Source organism: Dermacentor andersoni, chromosome 1 (assembly GCF_023375885.2).
Source record: "Dermacentor andersoni chromosome 1, qqDerAnde1_hic_scaffold, whole genome shotgun sequence".
Taxonomy (NCBI): domain Eukaryota; kingdom Metazoa; phylum Arthropoda; class Arachnida; order Ixodida; family Ixodidae; genus Dermacentor; species Dermacentor andersoni.
The window spans coordinates 394,014,378-394,034,189 of record NC_092814.1 but is presented as its reverse complement, the minus strand read 5'-3'; the positions used below and the strand labels follow the sequence as shown (position 1 = coordinate 394,034,189).

Sequence of the window (19,812 nt, the reverse complement as noted above, 5' to 3'; positions counted from 1 at the left end):
GAAATGTAATATGCATTTCGAACATTTATTCCTCTGTCTTTATTATATGCAGTTGGACAAAACAAGCTGCGATTTGCTTCGTGCAATTGGATGCACCATGTGCAGCGCGTAAGATAATTTTACACGCTGGCTCAGGCCAGCAGGACACCCTGTCGCAATAGCTTTGTGCATACAAATCTATTGAGAGGCGGATTGAGAGACGAGAGGCGGATCTTTGTTCTTTCTTTACCATTTGCCTCCTGCGAGACGCTTTGCAGACGCTTTGCAGCGAGCAGTCGGTGCAACTCGAACGCCACACGGGGCCAGGAGTCTGCTTTGATCAAGGCGCGGTTCATGTTGCCACTGGCACTCTTGCTTACAACTGCCTGAGTTACAACGGCGCCTTTGCAAAAAAAAAAAAAAAAAAAAAAAATAGAAAGTTACAGAAATACGAGTAGCCTCGTCATTGTTTGTAAAAAAATCTGGCGTCGTCGTACGGAAGGCGAAGTAATGACAGCGCTAGGAAGGTAGCGCGTGAAGTCCTCGAACAGTGGCACAGGCTACACGTGGGCGCGATGCACGGTAAATGCTGCTTGGCAGCACCCTACCCGAGCCGTGTGATGAGGAGCATTGATGGTGCACGAGAGAGACGGGAAAGTCGGCGCCCAGGGATAGCTGGGGCCGTATAACGTAAAACTGGGCCGTATAACGTAAAACTATTCCAATACGTTTTTATTCTAATCTCCTGACGTCAAATTTGCGGAACCGCCGACGCAAGGACCGGGCGGTCACCCACAGGGTTGTCTGAAGAGACCAACCAAACGCTCTCCTGGTTCACAGGAGGTCACTTTTGTTTGCTTGAAAAACGAATAACATTGCCTGTACTGAGCGGCTAGTCTTGTCCAATTGGTTCACAAGAGGCGTGGAGCATGCTCAAGCGGAGAGGGATTCGATGGGGCCGAGCCACTGCACTGAATATCGATAACCGGATGAAGAGGGTGGTGCCGGCGTCTGCGATTGGTCCGCTTTCTCTTACTTAGCTTGCGGTGGCTCGTCGACAATCGCGGCGGCAAGCAACAGCAGCTTAAGAATGACGCTAAAACGGATTCTCAGCAAAGAAGAGTTGGCAGAACGAGGTCGTAAAGGTGCAGAAAGTTCTCGAAAACGTTACATGGTCACGCAAAAAGTTTCATTACACGCAAATAAGCCCATGCTCTCCGGCAGGGGCGAGTAGCCAGTGCTGGAGCGACCGGCGGCAGCCATCTTTCATTCCTTTAGGAACGGGGCAGGCTGGGGCTATCCAGAAGAAAATTCACCTTTGCTCAGCATATTAACGCATCTTTAACGCGTACGCGACACTTTGACACAGTAAATTTTTGCGGTTTTGTGACGTCGCGTTAGAGGCAGGTGAAATGGCTGCAGCCAACGCCACCTACACTATGAAGGCCCACGCATTCCTCCTCTACCGCGGTCTGACGCCAATTCACCCTACCCGAGGAGCCAACGCCACCTGTAGAGAAACGCGAGCCCCAGCGGTTCGGCGATCTGCGTCAGATGGCGCTAGTTGCAAGGTTAACGGTTTATTTAGATTTTGTGGCGAATGGACGTGCTTTTCGGTGCTCCGTAGCGGCGACGAAATCATAACTTTTTGTGCATGCTTTGAGCTTGCTTCTGCTTTTGATTTGCTGATTTTTTGCCTTTAAATAGTAATTGGGTGGTTTTCTTTTTCTTTGCTTTTTTTCGCTCTCGTATTTCGGCTGCGCGGGTGTGCTTCGTGTACATTTGGCTTTGCAGGATGATTAGAGCGTCCTTTCGTGCCACGTGCTCCAACACGTGGAGCCGGGTGGGACGTTGAGTATTTGTAGTCTTTAAATGGTAGCTTGGAAGTGGCAGGACAAATAGCTATTAGTGGTTTTACTGTGCGTGTTTTGGTATGAAAGTGAGAGCGTGGCCGCGTGGTTGAGCGCGTCCGAGAGCGTGCCATACCTTCGGTCTCCGCAGCATCGATTGCTTTTGAAACAGTGGTGAGAGTTGCTTTGCGACATTTTGAGGATTTGGATCCTGTGCGTATCGGTTTTTGCTAAAAGGCACGCGCTCTGCATTGATATAGTATTATAGTATTTGCATCAGTAGTAGCATTATTATAGTATTGTAGTATTTGCAAAAAGCCGTGCAATACATGGCGAGAAAGACGCGAAAGCAAGCAGTGCGCAGGGGGTCCCTCAAGGCAGATGAGGAGACGGATGAGAATGGAGAGGGCTTCGAATCAACCGGCACACAATGTGATGTCGATGCTAGGCTACAGAAAATGGAGGCTTTCCAGGAAGATCTTCTCAAACAGGTGCAAGAGCTCACAAATGAGCTAAACAGGGAGCGTGATGCACGGAAGGTAGTTACTTGAACCAGCCGAGGAAAAGCTGAACAGGGCCGCCATTGTGAACGAGTATGTGCGTGACAAAGTAGCACAAAGACCCCCGAAACGATACGCGAGGGAGTGTCAGCGAAGTACGTGGAATACATGCACCGTGATGAAGGGTTAGCTGGAAAGAGCGGCACCTACCTAGAGGCCGCCACGCGAAAAAAGCAGGAGCCCAGGGGACAATGCCCCTTGTCGAGTCCTAATCACGCGGAAAAGGACGAAGGGAAGCAGGACGAGGTAGCAGAGAGTGAAAGGGTAATTATCGCCTGCGGCTCAAACCTGGCTAGGTGCTCAAAAGCATTTGTGGAGAGGGTGAAAGGCGACAAAAGAGTGGCGGTAGGGACATTTCCAGGGCGGACACTGAGTTCTGTCATGGAGCGAGCAAAAGAAATGCTCGCAGAAAATGCCCGAGTACACAACCTTGTCATAGTAGCAGGTGAGCTAAATGACGTCCTAAACAGGAGAGGCACTGGACTAGCCCAGCGCTTGGCGAAGGTGGTGGGCGACTTGCGCGAGCTATCCCCTCTGGTGCAGATCGTGGTGTGCACTGTGCCGGAGGTGCATGTACGTGACAGTCACGTACAAAAGGCCGTAGTGGCTCCTAATGAGGCAATATGGAAAATGAGCCGCGAGAAAGGCTTCGAGATTGTTGAAGTAAACAGGGAAGTGAGAAGTTGTGATGGTTTTAAACGAGAGGAGATCAACTTCAATTACAGGCTGCCACGAGAAATGGGCTGGCGACTTGGTGGACATGCTGTTGTTTTTTAGGGGGCCCGCGGGCACTCAGGAGGCCAGAGTAGATAGTAATGAAGAAGGTCCCCTAGGGGAACCTCAGAAGAGCACCGCCGTCGATAACAGAAAAAGGAGGAAAGCAAGAAAAAGAGCTCGCCATGCAATAGGCTACATAAACATGCAGGGCGGCAGAAGAAAGGAAAAGCGGGCAGAGATTGAGAAGCAGTTACATAGAGAACAAATAGGGGTGTATGCGGTTACAGAAAACGCACCTTAGAGACTCAGAAGAGCCGCCAATTATTGAGAATTATGTTTGGGAAGGGTGCAACACAACTAAGTCGGAAAGAAAGGGAGGGGAAGTTGGAATGCTCATCCATCAGGGAGCCAAAAGGAAAAGAGTAAATTCAAAATGTCAAAAGCATCTGTGGTTATCAGGTACAATGAGTGGGGAAAAACTTGGCTGGGCGTTACGAATTTGTGGACAGGAAATAATTGCACACAGAAGAATAAAGGGTTAGTGGAATGCATAAGCACTGGTACTAAGGGTTTCGGGAATGGTGCTGAAATTGTCCTAATAGGTGACATGAATGCCCACATACAGGATTTAGATGGCTATACCGACAACAACGAGAAGTCAATGCTAGACCTTTGTGAGCAACATAACCTCGTTATCGTGAATACAGGGCCTAAGTGTGAAGGACAGGTCACGCGGGCAGTGGGAAACCGGCAATCAAGCATTGATTACTGTCTGATGACAGAAGGAATTCATGATAAGTTGAGAGAAATGGTCATTGATGAGGAAGGGTATAGCAACATAGGATATGTAGGATATGTATAGCAACAATGAGATATGTAGTTGGGAAAGGGAGCAAGGAGCGCAATATGGCCAGTCCAAATTTGAACGCTGAACAAATAGCAAATATAGTCTCTAGAGTCGCGGAAGAACTTGGCAAATGGCCAAGTAAAGAGTGGGAATATGGTGCGCTTCTAAGTGTAATAACGACAGAAATACGGAAAGAGAAACAACATGTTTGTTGGAAAGGAAGAAAGAAACCGAAAAGCTGGTGGAACAGGGAGATATGAGAAGCGATCGCCGAACTACAGAAAGCATCTCGAGAGCACAGGCAGGCAAAGAATGTGCAGTTGCCGCAGTTTGAAGTAACCAGTAAATGGGAAATATACTGGGAAAAAAAGTCTATGGTTCAAATACTGGTGCAAGCAAAATTAAAAGGTGAAAGTGAACGTTGGTGGTCAGGAAAACGTGAGAAAAAGAAGGCCGCGCCTAGAACATTTTGGAACCACATAAAGCTATTAGGCAGGAAGTAAACAACAACAATATATCCTAGACGAAGAGGAAAACAGACTGGAAGGAGAAGCGGCAATAAATTACATCCGAAAAATACAAGCCGTATCTTTCCAAGCCTATGACGAGGTCGTATTCCAAGAAAAAAAAGAGCACGAAAGAGACTCAAGTGGAAAAGGAGCTCGTGCTGAGAAACTTAAACTGGAACAAAGCGGAAGAGAAAATTCCTAAGTGCACAGCCACGGGGCTAGACCAGGTTCCCGTTAGGCTGATTAATGAACAAGGACCAAAAAGTAAGGAAGCTCAGGTGAAAGCAGTGGAAAAAACTTTAAAAGATAGACGAATACCAGACAGTTAACGACAAAGTAGAATGAGTTTAATTTATAAAGGTAAGGGGGAGAAAGATAGAATTCACTTGTATAGACCGTTGACCATTACGTCGGTAATATACAGGGCAGCAATGCAGGCAATCAAACTAAAGCTTCAAGCATGGGCAGAGAATAATGGCATTTTGGGAGAACTTCCGAATGGCTTCAGAATAGGTAGGCGTTTAGATGATAACTTATTTGTCCTTACTCAGTGTATTGAAATGTCAAAAGTAGAAAGCAGACAAGTTATATGTGGCCTTTTTAGACATTACCGGAGCCTACGACAACGTAGACCGCCACATTTTGTGGGATATTCTGGAAGGGGAAGGCTTGGGTGACGACTGTCTACAGCTTTTGAGAGAGATTTACCTAGAAATTACCGTTTGCGTTCAATGGGAAGGGATGAGGAGCGCAGAGAAAGTTCATATCAACAAGGGACTGAGGCAGGGGTGCCCTTTATCCCCGCTGCTGTTTATGATGTACATGGTGAGGATGGAGAGGGCGCTAGAAGGAAGTAATATCGGGTTTGAACTCTCATATGAGCAGGCGGGTACAGTAATAGAGCAGCAGCTCCCAGGTTTATTTTATGCTGAAGACACTGTGTTGCTAGCTAGCAAGCAAAGTCATTTGCAACGTCTGGCTAATATCTGTGGGCAGGAAGCCAACAATTTAGGTTAGAAATTTAGTGTTAGACAATCAGGTGTTATAGTATTCAGTGAAAACAGTGAACAGACAGTGGAGATACAGGGCCAGGAAATACCACGAGTAACAGAATATAAATACCTTGGTATATGAATAAACGAAGGCAATAGATATATGGAAACACACGAAAATATAACAGTGAAGGGGAAGAGAAATGGAGCCATAATGAAGCACAGAGCGCTTTGGGGATACAATAGGTACGAGGTCCTCCAAGGTATCTGGAAAGGTGTGATGGTTCCAGGACTTACTTTTAGAAATGCGGTTGTTTGCTTTAAATCAGGGGTGCAATCAGGACTCGACGGGAACCAAAAGTCAGTGAGTCGCCTCGCATTGGGCGCTCACGGGAAGACTACAAATGAAGCTGTGCAGGGTGATATGGCCTGGACTAGTTTTGAAGTGAGGGAAGCTCGCAGTAAAGTTGAGTATGAAGAACGGCTGAGGAATATGGAAGAAGGCAAATGGGCTGGGAGAGTGTTCAGGTATCTGTACAGGAAAAACATTGATTCAAAGTGGAGGAAAAAAACTAGGGAGCTTATCAGCAAGTATGCGGCCTGTAGGGTGGGCAACACAGCAATAAAGAAGGTCAAGCGAAAAGTCAGAGAGGCTGAAATAGTCTCATGGGTGGCGGCAATGGAAAAGAAACCTGCCATGAGTAACTACTTAAGAGGAAAAAACGAAATCACGAAAGAAACAATTTATGATAACTCAAGGGGAAGCGCATTACTTTTCGAAGCGAGATTGGGATGCCTTGAAACACGCACCTATAAAGCGAGATATAAGACGGAAGAAGAAGCATGTGCTTGCTGCGGTAAAGCTAGGAAGACTATGGAGCATGTTTTATTAGAATGTGAAGACGTCTACCCAGCGGTCGATTTAGGCACCACTGGCCTCCGTGAAGCCCTTGGGTTCAGTGAGAGCACGGGAAAAGTTAACATGTCCGCAATAGGCATTAGTAAGAGGCGATTAGAGCATTGGTGGAAAAAAGTAGGGAAACGACAATAAACGGAGACGTAGAAAAGCACAGTTCGAAATAGGGGATCAGAAAATTTGTGTGGGTAGTTCATAGTGTTTGTTTTTCTTTTTTATTGTTTAACCTAGGCAGGACATTGGGCAGTATAATAGCAAGAGTTTGGTGGCGCAACCCACCGCCCCTTTCCAAGGGGACGCTCATAACATCCATCCATCCATCCATCCATCCATCCATCCATCCATCCATCCATCCATCCACGGCATGCCCAGGCACGCTCGTGGCTGCTTCGTCTCCACGTTTCTGAGCTGAGGCACAGGTGCCATTCTTCGCTGCTGCTGTTCATCTTGTGCCAAACATCGCTGTTTTTCGTGCTGGTGTACCACCGATGCAGAAGAATGGCACGTTGCTGTGTACCGAATTGCAAACGAAATTATGACAGTGCGATAAAAGTGCGACTGTTTGAGTTCCTCCGCGATCCTGAGCGGAGATCAAAATGGCAGGATGCTGTGCGGCGCGACGACATCGACGTCGCAATGCTTAAGAATCCAGTGATAAGTGTTAGTTCCTGCGCTGGTCACCTGTAAATATTTGTGTGCAGGAGATGACAAAGTTTTTTTGTGTATTATTTATATATAACTCTTTGCAAACTTGTGGTACATAGAAGGCTATGTCGACATGTGAGGAGAGAGCTTCTTGTGAGCACGCTTTTCGACGTGTAGCCTAAGAAAGTACTTGCTTGTTTACCTATTTTATATGAATGTAGCTGCCTCTCACATCGGTACTTTTCGCCTACTAGAGCCACGAATGTTACTTGAGCAAACATAAGCGGCATTGCAGCATTTTCTATTTCCTCTGCCCGCAAGCATCAGCGCGATTTTCTTTTTCCAAGTGCAGTGCTTTGCTGCAGCCCCTTTAGCTACAGAATTTGCTGCGATAGGACGCCACCATTTTACGTAGTGGCACGTGAACTGTCCTATTGTGTTCTTTCTATGTGCTTCTCGTTGCTACTCTTATTGCATGTGCATACATTCACCACAATTCACATTTCAACCAAGTGGATTTTATCTGTCTTTTGTGCAGGTATGCGAACGTCACTTGAAAGAAGAATATCTCTGCACGACGACAAAATATACAGATCGTGACAGTCGCACCATCGAAGTTAAAATGAACCTGATGCGACTAACGCACGATGCTCTGCCAACAATTTTTCCGGACAGCCATGGCTACCTCTCGGACACTCACCAGTCGAGAGAGGAACCGGAAATGAAGAAAAAACGCAGAGAAGATGAGCAACTTCAGAAAGTGATTGAAGAGTCCATGCTGGCACACGAAAAAGAGCTGCACGAAAACAAGTTGACCTGCCTTGGCGACATCATGTCTCGCCTACACCTGCTACAATCAAAGAAATATCGGTCCCCTGTGAATTCTGACAACCACGTGATCTTTGCTCACATCGAGCCAGCAATGGAAGCCCCGAAGCTTCTCTCTTCTGTGGTCATATCATCAGATATGTCTGTGCGCGTGTTTTTAGGAGGTGCGCGCCTCACTTCCGGCGAACGGCCTACAATTCCAGAAGAAATTCACGACCTCCGTGTGCTGGTGCAGCTCCTGGACAGCGTGGAAGGTTATTGTCGTAGAAGTGAACTTGGACAGTATGACAAAGTGAATGTTGTGTTAAAGCTTGTGGTTTCTTTCCTCAATGGCATTCCAGTGGAGACCTGCTGGATGATGACAGAGTGGAAGAAATAATGTTTCTCAGAGAACAGTGCCAGCTTCTGATGAAAAGGAGCAAAAGGTATTCCGCTGAACTATTGGTTCTGTCAAGTGTATTTTACACTATTTCACCCCATGGGTATAACTTTTGGCGAAGCAGTGGTAACATAGCATTGCCTCGCACTTCGACAATCAAATGTGTATGTGCCGCTCATGATGTGAGTCCTTTGAAGGAACAAAATGAAAAAGGGTTCCTAAGGTACATGACAAGACGGGACAGCCTATTAAAGCAGCGTGAAAAAAATGTCACGTTAATGCTCGATGAAATACACTTGCAACAATTCTTTGACTACTAGGCAGGCAGCCTCTGTTAACAGCACTGAACCAGCTAAAGCAGCCAATGTTTTTATGGTTCGGAGTTTATTGTCATCATTCATAGATGTAGTACATATCTCACCAGTGTCGAAAATCACAGCGGATGAGCTACATAAGGACCTCAAAAAAGTAATAATCTGTCTTGAAGATGCTAACCTTCACGTCGTGGCAGTAATACCAGATAATAATTCAATTAACAGAAAGGTAATCTCACTGTTTGCAGGAAGCAACAACCTCGAAATTATGTATCCTCATGCGGTAAATCCGCAGAAACCTTTATTTCATATTGTCGACACAGTACATTTACTGAAATGCATTCGAAATAACTGAGTTAACCAGAAAAATTCTCACAAGTGCCTGTATTACCCTCATTTTCACTCTTATGACGAGCGGAACAAAAGGTTGGAGGGTGCATCATTCACTACGTTACGAAAACTGCATGAAGCTGAAAAAAATAGCATCATGAAAGTTGTTCATGGGCTGACCTACAAGGCACGCAACCCAAGCAACCTAGAGCGCCAAAATGTTAGGTTCGCTCTCAAGATTTTTAATACATTTGTGTCTTCTGCTTTAAGAATTCAAAGTGAAACTTTACATTGGGTCCTGGCTGACGGGACAGCAAATTTCATTGATTTAATTGTAAAATGGTGGAGCATCGTGAATGTGAAAACTCCTCAGAAAGGCTGCAGGCTGAAGGATGTCTGGCCTGTGCGCAACATCACCAGCGAGCAGCTGCAGTACCTGGACAAGTTTGTTAGCTGGCTTGATGCCTGCAAGGACAGGTGCGTGCAAATAGGCGCTTTGACAAAAGAGACCCCCACTGCTTTAAGGCTAACTACATATGCCCTGATCGAGGTGTCTAGGTATTGTTTGGAGGAACTTGGCTTTAGATACGCGCTCCTCGGCAAATTCCAAACCGACTCACTTGAGGCTCGCTTTGGAAGGTATAGGCGGCTGTGTGGTTCGCATTATAACGTATCGATAACACAAGTATTGGAGGCTGAGGGAAAGATCCGCCTGCAAAACACATTGATTCTGTCAGACATGCCTGAATCATCCAATCAGGATGAAACTGAGCCTAATGCTGAGGAGACAGTCAAGAAGTATGACGTCCGTTTGACCAGTACTGAATTAAACAAGCCCCGGCAGGACATGACAGCACTGGTCTACATTGGCGGCTACTGTGCAAATGGAGCTCTTAAGCAGAAACCATGCGATGATTGCCGCGATTTATTGACTGTCACGGAACGAGGGCTAGAAGAAAGTGACTACGTGCTGATTGAGAGCATCACTCGAGGTAGACTGAAGTTCCCACAGCCAGCTGCTATTCACGCAGTCCTCTGCGCGAAGGTTGTTTTCGACTGTGTCACTAGCAAAGAGCATCAGCCCCTGTTTCATGCTGAAACTAACCAGCGAGCGATGCTACTTAGTGTGCCTATGTATTTGCTGAGCGATAGCGCAGAATTTGATGCCTGTGGAGTTGGCGACACTCCAGATTCCATAATGGAAAATGTTTTGCTCCCAGCAATAAACATCCTGCTTAAGAACTATGCTGCTCTGAGAAATGAAGAACTAAACAAAAAGAAACCAGATGGAACGAAGAGAAAGTTACTTACTCTGAAATGGTGTCCTTGTATTTGTGTAATTGTATATAAGCATTTGTATTTGTTTGTGCTTATGTTTTGTTTGTATATATAAGCTGAGATGTATTCAATCATTCAGTCCGGCAATAAAATCTCTTTCTTGTTCTGATTATATTTGCCCGTTGGTATCACTCTGCTTAAAAATGTGGATAGTGTATACATTTGAAAAATAGTGACCACAAACTCCTCCTAGCTGCAATATTTATGTTTCGTAAATTGGTGCAGCAACGAGAAACAGCAAATCATAAAGCGTATTCCGCCCTGTAAACTCAACTGTTCAGTGACCTGACGCAGGACAAAAGATTACAAAACTGACAGGTGTGTTGAAAGAAATGCGTGACGTTCGTAGCATTTGACGACAACCACCAGCTGTAACGTTCTCCACACCGGCAACAAAAGAAAAAAAAAACGACAGCCCGCACTACAAATATATGTGCGAAATATATGGTCAAAACAAAACGCAAATTTAGCGCGCAATGCCCCTTAAAACATGAAGTGTATTGCTTTACCCCCCATGGCCACCGTATTTACTTCTTTTATGTTCATTAAAGCTACTCCTAAGTTTCGTTCACGTCAGAAAAAAGAACTATGCGTAGCTAAAGCGGCCACAAAGTCATCTGCTAAACGATCGTCAAGTGCTGCGTACGGGCTCAGTTTGGTGACGTCACGGAGGAATGCACAGGCCTTCTTAGTCTAGGTGGCGTTGGTGCAGCCCGAAAACTACAATAGCCGAGGGCTAATAGCATAAAGGCGCGGAATCAGAAATAACTATTTTTGTTTTGTTCGTTCTAATTATCGATAATCAGTGTCTACATGTCATATCAGTTGGGGAGCTATCGCGGTTTTCGTGACTTCTCGTGACAGACTGGTGAAGTGGGGGTGGTCAAAAAAGATTTTTGACCAATCGCGGTGGGCTGATTGCAGAATTGGAATAGAACAGTTTGGAATAGTTTTACGTTATAGCGCCCCTGGACTGTTCGTTCTGCTCAGCAGCACACTCAGCACACCCGAAAGAAGTGGGCGTGTCCACAACGCCATGTCACCAGCGGAAACACTGTTGTCCACCGAGCCGATTGTGCGTACGTCTTCGTAGCCGAACGCAATTTCGCGCCTCAAAACACACTCCTCGTGCAAGCGGCGCACGCGTCATCGATGGCGGGACAGCACGGCGGCACGCCTTGAGCGCCCGTGCAATTGTTATCGCAGTAGAACAATGATAGGCTCATCGCACGTCTGGTGTGCTTCTTCGAAGCAGACGGGCTTCTGCGGAGTCAAGAAAGCTGCCTCCTCATGATTTGAATACACGTCCAAACTGACAATCTACAGCAAGCAATCCCATCACGTCCAGAGTCTAAGATGTCTGATTAACCTTTCACGTCGAAAAAGACAGGAGATATTAGCGATTCCGCCCGCTCTCGACTCATTCTGTATAGAGATCGTGCGTGCGGCCTTGTCTAGCGGCAGTCGCTCGCTAGAACTTTCGCAGCAGCTGTAATAGTCAGAGCTGTGACGCATATGCCACGGTTTGCAGTGAATTGCGACCAAGGTGCGTTCAGGCCAGAGGGACAGAGCCAGCCCTTAACTTAAGGCGTTGGCGTTTATTCTCCTTACATACACCAACGGCAATAAAAAAAAATTAACTGACGATTACGATGCTCCCTCATGCGAAATTTGAGCGCAGCTCTAGCGTGTTTTCATTTTGCAGGGTCAATATTTTGTATCATGATTATATAGACACACGGTTTATATTCGGAAGAGAAAGCTGTGAGTAGTGTGGCTGGCGCGGACAATCTGTGTCGTGCGGCACGTCGCAAATGGAACGAAGAGTGGCGCGACTGCCTCGCTAATCGGGAGATCGCGAGAGGCGTTGGTGACGCGTGGGCGTGATTCACAGCAGCCGCCGTAGATAGACCTCGTCTCATGCCGCGCTTTGTTCCCATACGTCGGAACCAAGCTACTCTGGTGTCATCTCGTAGCCACCGTCATCGCACAGCCCGTTTTGCGCGGCACTACGCTTTTCTTCTCACGCTTTCGCCATACCCTCCTCCTCCGCCTCATGGTTCCGCTACACCATCCTCGCCGCTTTCCTATTTGGGCGCTCTTTGCTATCGCCATCTTTCATCACCCGCTGTGCTCTGCGTTCGCTCTTCCATCCTTCGCTATGCTCATTCGCTCAGTTACAAGGAACGCCTGCCGACGCTCAATGCCGGAACGAGCGCCCAAGGGCTGCGCTCTCAAAACCACACCGACTGAGCTTTCCGGACGGCTGAGTTGAAAACCACACAATGAGGGAAACATACAGGAGGCTGATAAAGGTTCACTTCACCTAGCATCGATGCAGGCTCGGGCCCTGTCACTCGCTCACGAAGGCGGGGCTCTGTAGGCGTGCGGCTGGTTGAGTTGCGGTCAGTCGCAAGCTCGTCAGAGCGAAGAGGAATGTGCTTCCGGGGAACGGCGTTTCTATGGTTGCTTAGTGGCTACGGTGTTGGGCTGCCAAGCACGAGATCGCGGGATCGACGACCGGCCAGGGCGGCCGCATTTCGATGGGGGCGAAATGCGAAAACACCCGTGGCACTTAAGTCTACGTTTGTGTTAAAGAACCCCTGGTGATTGAAATTATTCCGGAGTCTCCCACTGCAGCGTGCCTCCTAATCAAATCATGGTTTTGGAAGATAAAGCCACATCATTTATTTTTTATTAACTGAGTTTCTTCCGAGCGTTGCAGAGGGATTCTCCCCGGTGCCTCGGCCGCAACGTCACAGCAAGGCTCGACAGGCAACGGCGAACGGTGCCTCTCAACCCTCCGCGAGCGCACGAGTGATCACGTGATAACCGCGCGCGGCAACTCCGAAGATGTCGGAATGCGCCTGTATTACCGCATCCCCCCCCCCCCCCCCATTTGAGCCGCGAATAGGCCGCCGTCTCCTGAGGCTTTTCTGAGAGGGACATATTGCTCCGTCATCAACACGGTTGAGTACATGTCTGTGAGGGAGCAGCTCAAACACACACCACCGTTGGCGCCGTGAAGGTCGTCGCGAGCCAGGCCGGAACAATGACTGACGGTGCAGAGGAGCGTAATAGTTTGTAAGGGTGACAAGAAGGCCGCTGTTTTCGGGTCACCTCGGTTCTACGTGGCGTCGCCTGCTTAGTCGGACGTGCTGGGTCCGTGGTGCTAAAAGAGGCGCTAAGACGCGTCTCTTCACGCTCATTCCGACGTAGATTTCTCTCTCGTTGCTCTTCTGCTGCTCTCGGGCTTTTCGGCAAGGAAGACCAGCACAGACCCGCCCCGCCCTGGTCGGTGGCTTACGACTTGTTGCACAGCAGGATTCCACTCTGCTCTTTCGGTTGAAATCTTCTTGGCAACGGTGCTAGGTGCGTGATTTCAGATCTCTCAACTCAGTCGCTGGGTTATGTTACTGTCTCAGGAATTCTTCTTTCCCGCGAACATTTCGGAACTGAAGCTCTCTTACTGCTTTTTATTTTCTTTCTTGCTTCGTTGTGGCTGCTAAAGCGTTCCTTTCTATCGCCGCCTGTTGCTTGGAATGTGTTGCTGGCTTGGTGGATACAAACGTGCAGGCTGTAAACAGCCAGCAACGCATTCCAAGCCACAGGCAGCGACAGAAAGGAAAACTCAAAAGCCGCAACAAGGCAAGAAAGAAAACAAAAGAATTCACAAATAAATTTCTCTGGTAGTTCCCCAAATATGCGTGAGCACTGTGCCACTTGCTAACCTCCACGCAGCCCGGTGTGTTTATCAATGTTATGAAACTTGGTCCGACCAACATAAACTCCATCGCTGCGGCGAGAACTGCTGTGGACGGCGGCGCCAGGTGAATTGATGAAGCCAGAAAACTACGGCAGATGGCGGCGCCAGGTCCTCTGAAGACGTTCTGATCATTATCAGCTGTTATCGCTCTTTAGCGCCTTGTCCATCCGCGTCGAACCATTATCAACCGTGACGGACAGTACTCCGGCGGCGGCCGCACAGTCACCTATCTTCATAGCGATCTGTGATGGGGACGCAGTGCGGCAGGTGCTAATACGTTCGTGCGCACTGTATTCTCGCGGCTTAGATCTCGGTGAAGCGAGCGACAGCACAAAGGTCTATTCGCTCGCTGCTGCGGGCGCTACCTTGAAAGCGATCGTCTTACGTGACGGACAGACGGACGTTTTTAGTGGCACGAGCATCGAGTGACTCTCTTGTTTCTTGGCGGCATTTCCGGTTCACCTCCTCAGACGAGCGGGGACGCAATTCGAAATAAACCAGAACGAAATAGAAAAAAAAAAATAGTACAATACAAAATTCATGGGTTTTATTGTAGTTATAATAAAATATAAGTTTAGTGACTAGTTGAGTTACTCAAGTGTCTAGAATAATTAGAATTATTTAGAAATCACTTATTAACACATACCAAAGCACAGAATTATAGATTTTGGAGATCCGTCCCATGAGCACGACTTTGGCCAAATTCCTGGAAACTCGGGAGTAGAAAGCGGAAGAAATGACGTCACTAATGACGTCGCACAGACAAGTGGCGTGATATTTAACCACTTAATTAATGGAAAACGGTTGCCAGGCATAGACTGAAAATATCCCTAATAGAGCGATGTGACGTCACGCCCTCCTCTTTAGCTTCTGATCTCCCTGCGCGCAGCTGCTGCGCACGCGCGCCATGCTATGAGGCCAGCACGGGAGAGGGCGCGACAGGTGCACTTCGTGCCCCGCGAGGTGACGCGCCCTGTTCTTTCTCCTCCCTCGCTCCTGGCCCGCATATCGTGCCAGGGGAAAGACGTTCGCTCTCCTAACAAAAAGAACACCAACGCCGAGGGGCGAGCGCCACTAAGAGACACCTAAGTAAAAGATTAGGGTCGCCTATTATTTTGCCTCCCTGGGTGCGCATAGAAATGCTTACGCATTTCAAAAGCAGAAGAGCTTTCGGTCCGAAATGGCAGCGGGGAAGAATTGCCAGAAGCGCAGTACAACCCCGCGATCGAGTTGCGAGCCCTGCAACCACGCAGCTACCACTGTGGCCGCGAAGCAGACTTCAACCAGAAGAGCGGAACCGAAGGATCCTGCTGTGCAAGAACTTGAAGACACCATCCAGGGCGGGTCGGCGCGCCTTTGCTATTCTTCCGTGGCGAAAACTCCGAGAGCAACAGAAGAGCAACGACAGAGAAATCTCCGTCAGGATGAGCATGAAGAGACGCGTCTTAGCACCCCTTTTACTACCACGGACCCAGCACGTCCGATAAAACAGGCGACGCCACGTAGAGCTGAGGTGACCCGAAGACAGGGGCCTTCTTGCCTCTATTACAAACTATTAAGCTCCTCTGCACCCTCATTCATTGTTCGGCCTGGCTCGCGACGACCTGCACCGCGGCAAGGGCAGTGTGTGTCTCGAGCTGCTACTATATCTTCTGATTCCTGGCACAAGACTACCCTTGTCAAGGCTGTCAACCCCAGTTACAAGGTCGTCCACGTAAACATACTTGCGCAGGATACCCGCAGTCTGTCTCAGCACATTGTTCCGGCAGGCCTTCAAGATGACTTCGCAACGTTGCAGCCAAGAGAAATGGGCTCGACGTGACGCTGAACGGCACGCGAGTCACCCGATAGCTCACCACAGCAGGAAGTTCTTCCCCTTTCATTGGCGTCATAGCGTACCAGAGAAACTGCACAGAGTTGCGATCGTCCTCTGATAGGGATATTTGGAGAAATGCCTTTTCAATATCCGCAACGATGGCAATGTTGTAAGTGCGGAAATTGATCAGAAGATCAATGAGCTCTGGGTTTAGGTTTGGGCCACTGTCCAAAACATTGTTCAGTGAGGGGTGATTTTCGGCACTTGATGATGCATCGAATACTACCCTCAGTTTCGTCGTCTGGCTTTCGTGACGAACAACTGCTTGATGTGGCATATAGTACACCGGACCTTCCGACGTGCAGTAATCCTTGCTGGCTGGCTCTGCATAGCCCTTTTATATGTAGTCTCTTATGCAGGCGTCGTATTCCCTAATCAACGAATCTCATTTCAAGAGGAGAGGCGCGTTGGCTGTGCTTTAAGACGCCTTGCTGCGTACTCGTAGTTGTCGCCAAGCTCGTAAACCATCGAATTCCAAGGGAACGACACCTTATAGCGGCCATTCTCAAAGTTGACGGTTTCTTTATAGTGCTGAAGGACCGCATCCTGGTGACGAACTGGCTCATGTTCCTTGATATCGATGTGCCCGAGCTCCCAGAAACACTAGCTGCACAAATGCTTCATCAGATCGCACACTACACTCCACAGTTCAAAGAGGATCTAGCGCAAGCGATTCGCAAATACGCCCCACCGTAAAGCTGCCAAACCTCGAAATCAACAAATTATGGAGTCTTCTTGGTGCGCTCGAAGTGAACGGACGTCTGTCATTTTTGCATAAGTTAAAAGCTCTCCGTCTCTTATTCCACAACATTTTGGTGCCAGAACCCAAGAATAGGGACGTCAAAAGATGGATATAGACAGAATCAAGCGAAGAAGGGCCGTGAAGCGACCGATACAGCTGCGGCATCCCTTAGAGATTGTGGAGCAATGAGCTCAATAATAGTTCGCTTATCCGGGGTAGGGTGTTGTATATCCTGCATTGTGGAGCCAAAGCTCCCCCGCGCTGGGGGCCGCCGACGATGGGGCGAGGAGGACTCCCCCACCTAAAACAGCACTGCTGCGGTCGCTGTGGCAGAAGCGCTGGACACTTGACACCCCTCAAACTGCGTGTAAATTACTGGCGGGCGCGTTCTACGAACAGCAACCGACAGTGCGGTGGTGCCTTTCAGGTTTGGAGCAGCTTGGTTGTAAATGTTCGGACCACGGCCCTCCTTCGCTTGATTCTGTCGATATCCATCTTTTGACGTCCCTATTTCCGGGTTCCGGCACCAAAAGGTTTGCTTAATTCTGGCGGTCTTCTACATGCGGCCTTTCAAGCGGTCATCCCCCCAGGTGCACCAAGGTGTCGTTCCCTTGAAATTCAACGGAGAGCTTCGAGAGTGGCAAGAGTTCCGGAGTCAGTTTGAGTCGACTATCAACGCTAACCAGAACCTTTCAAAAGTAGACAAATTCAAGTACCTCAACAGCTACTTGACATGAAAGGCGGCGGCTGCGGTAGCAGGGCTTGACTTGTAGGAAGGCAACTACGAAGTTGCTCTCTCGCTATTAAAGGAGAGGTTCGGCAGAAAGGAAGTAATTATAGAAGACCACATGTCACGGCTACTTAACATCAAGCCAGTGCAAGACTAACGGAATCTCGGTCAACTGCTCAACTGCGCAGCCTCGCCGACGAAGTAGAGACAGGTGTACGCAGCCTCACTTATTTAGGCGTGAGTGTCGGCAATTATGGAACTTTGTTAATGACAGTAATAAAGAAAGCGGTGCCTGCCGACCTTCGTTAGGAATACCAACGAAAAAACGAGGCTACGAGCGTGGGAAGTGAGCTGAAGGTGCTCCTGTGTTTGTTTGTTTTTTTTTTTTTTTTTAGAAGAGAGGTTGCGACGCAGGAGACCATACAGCGGGCCGAAGCACCGACAGAAAACAGTGCCGAATTGGTAAAGGAAAGGTGCAACAGCAACATTACAGCGACGAACATGCCTACTGCAGCGACACTGCACACCACGATCAAGGACAGCACATGAAGTCTAGTTTGTAATTCGAACGGCCATGAGACCGACAACTGTAACGCAAAGATGTCTGTGGTGGATAAGAGAGACGTGCTGAAGCGTGGCAATCGGTGTTTCCGGTGCACAACATGGGGGGCACGTGCCAAGAGAATGCCGTAAAGCTAAGTGGCTCAGGTGTGCGCATTGCAACGGAAGACACTTAACGACAATGTGCGACCCTGACATTAGAGGACACCGCAACACTGATGAAGGGGATGCACCGTCGTCACCGTTGACTGAGCAAGCACGGTGTTTAAGTCCTCCTTAGGCACGGCAGATAACTTGATGTGCACTGAAGAGTAGCAATTCCTCCTAAAGACAGCGCGAGCCTGGACAGAGGGTCCACATGAACGTATACGTGTCAGGCTTCTCCTCGATGGTGGCTCTCAGCGAACCTCCATCCATCGCAACCTATCCGAAAAGCTGCAGTTAAAGGTGCTTGGGGAAGAGGAGCTTAAAGTATTTGCCTTTGGTGACCAATCAGCCCAGCGGGAAAGCGAATTGTGGTGGAGCGGACCCCGTTAGCTTCAGGAGGATGACACGCATTGGCCAACGACAAGTGAGCCGAGCTCAAAGGTTGGGGAGTGCCAAATGGAAGAGCGAAACGTGACGGTGATGCCCATAGTATCATCGTCATCAATGGCAATTCTCAATGTTGAGGATTAACGATCGGCCCATTACGAGCTGAAGTAATCGGCACCGAAAGATACTGGTTGGCTAAAGCTCAAGGAGATGCGTTCAGCGGCGACATTTCAAACCTGAAGAATTGAAGACCACTGCACAAGAGCTCTCCTGTTCTGCCTTTCAACCCGTACTTCGCCAAAGAGGGCCTCATGCCAGTTGGTCGACGCTTGCAATTCAGTGGTAACAACGAAGAGACTAAGCATCTCATGGTTTTCCCTAGCAATCGCCCCCTCACGTCACTGCTCATACGGAAAATACACTTGAGAATGTTGCACTTGGGCGTACGCGATATTCTGGCACAGCTGCGAGAATCATATTGGATGATCAGAGGACGTCAGGCCGTAAAGAAAGTTATCAAGCAGTGCCTCGTCTGTCAAAAACAAAGTTGCCCTCCAGCTACGGAACCAGTAGCACCCCTTCCAGCTGACAGAGTGACAAAAGGAAAGCCGTTCGACATGGTTGGCATCGATTTTGCAGGGCCCTTGATTTGTCAACAGTCACGCGACAGCAAAAAATTCTACGTCGCTATTTTCACCTGTGCTGTGACACGTGCCATCCACATTGAGCTCGTCCGCGACCTGTCGGCTACAGCCTTCCTCTTGGCCTTTAAACGCTTTGTGGCACGCCGTGGAATCTACTCGACGGTGTATTCGGACAACGCGCTCACATTCAAGCGTGCAGCCAGGGATTTAAAGGCCGTATTCATGCTGTTGCAAGCCGAGGAATTGCAGTCATACTTCGCCGGAAACCAGGCCAGATGAAAGTTTCTTGTTGAACGGGCAGCTTGATAGGGAGGATTCTGGGACCGGATGGTGCGACCTGTGAAAGTAGCATTGCGAAAGGTGTTAGGTCGGAGCAGCTTGAGCTCCGAAGAACTGCCCACCGCTCTTTATGAGTTGGAGGACGTGATGAACTTACGCCCTTTGACTTTCATATATGATGATGCTCAGGAGCCAGAACCACTGTCACTGGCGGACTTCCTTGTCGGAAGAAAGTTGACGACCCTTCCTCCACGCCTGCTGTCGGACGAAATTCCTGGCGGTGGCATGCATCTCTCTCGACGCTGGAAGTACCGGACTGCCATGGCCGATGGCTTCTGGAGACGGTGGCGGAAAGAGTACTTATTGGAGCTCAGATCGGCCCATATGTGCCGACCAACAACATGAGTGATCTGAAGAAAGATGCCTTGGTGCTCCTGAGGGAAGACCGCTTGAAACGAGAAATGTGGAAGACCGCC

General features: G+C 48.5%; 1 protein-coding gene across 4 annotated transcripts in view; it reads right to left on the bottom strand.

The window, feature by feature from the left end:
• Positions 1–19,812, bottom strand: part of DopEcR (G-protein coupled receptor DopEcR) — a 201,556-nt gene that overhangs the window by 20,391 nt on the left and 161,353 nt on the right. The window lies entirely within an intron of this gene.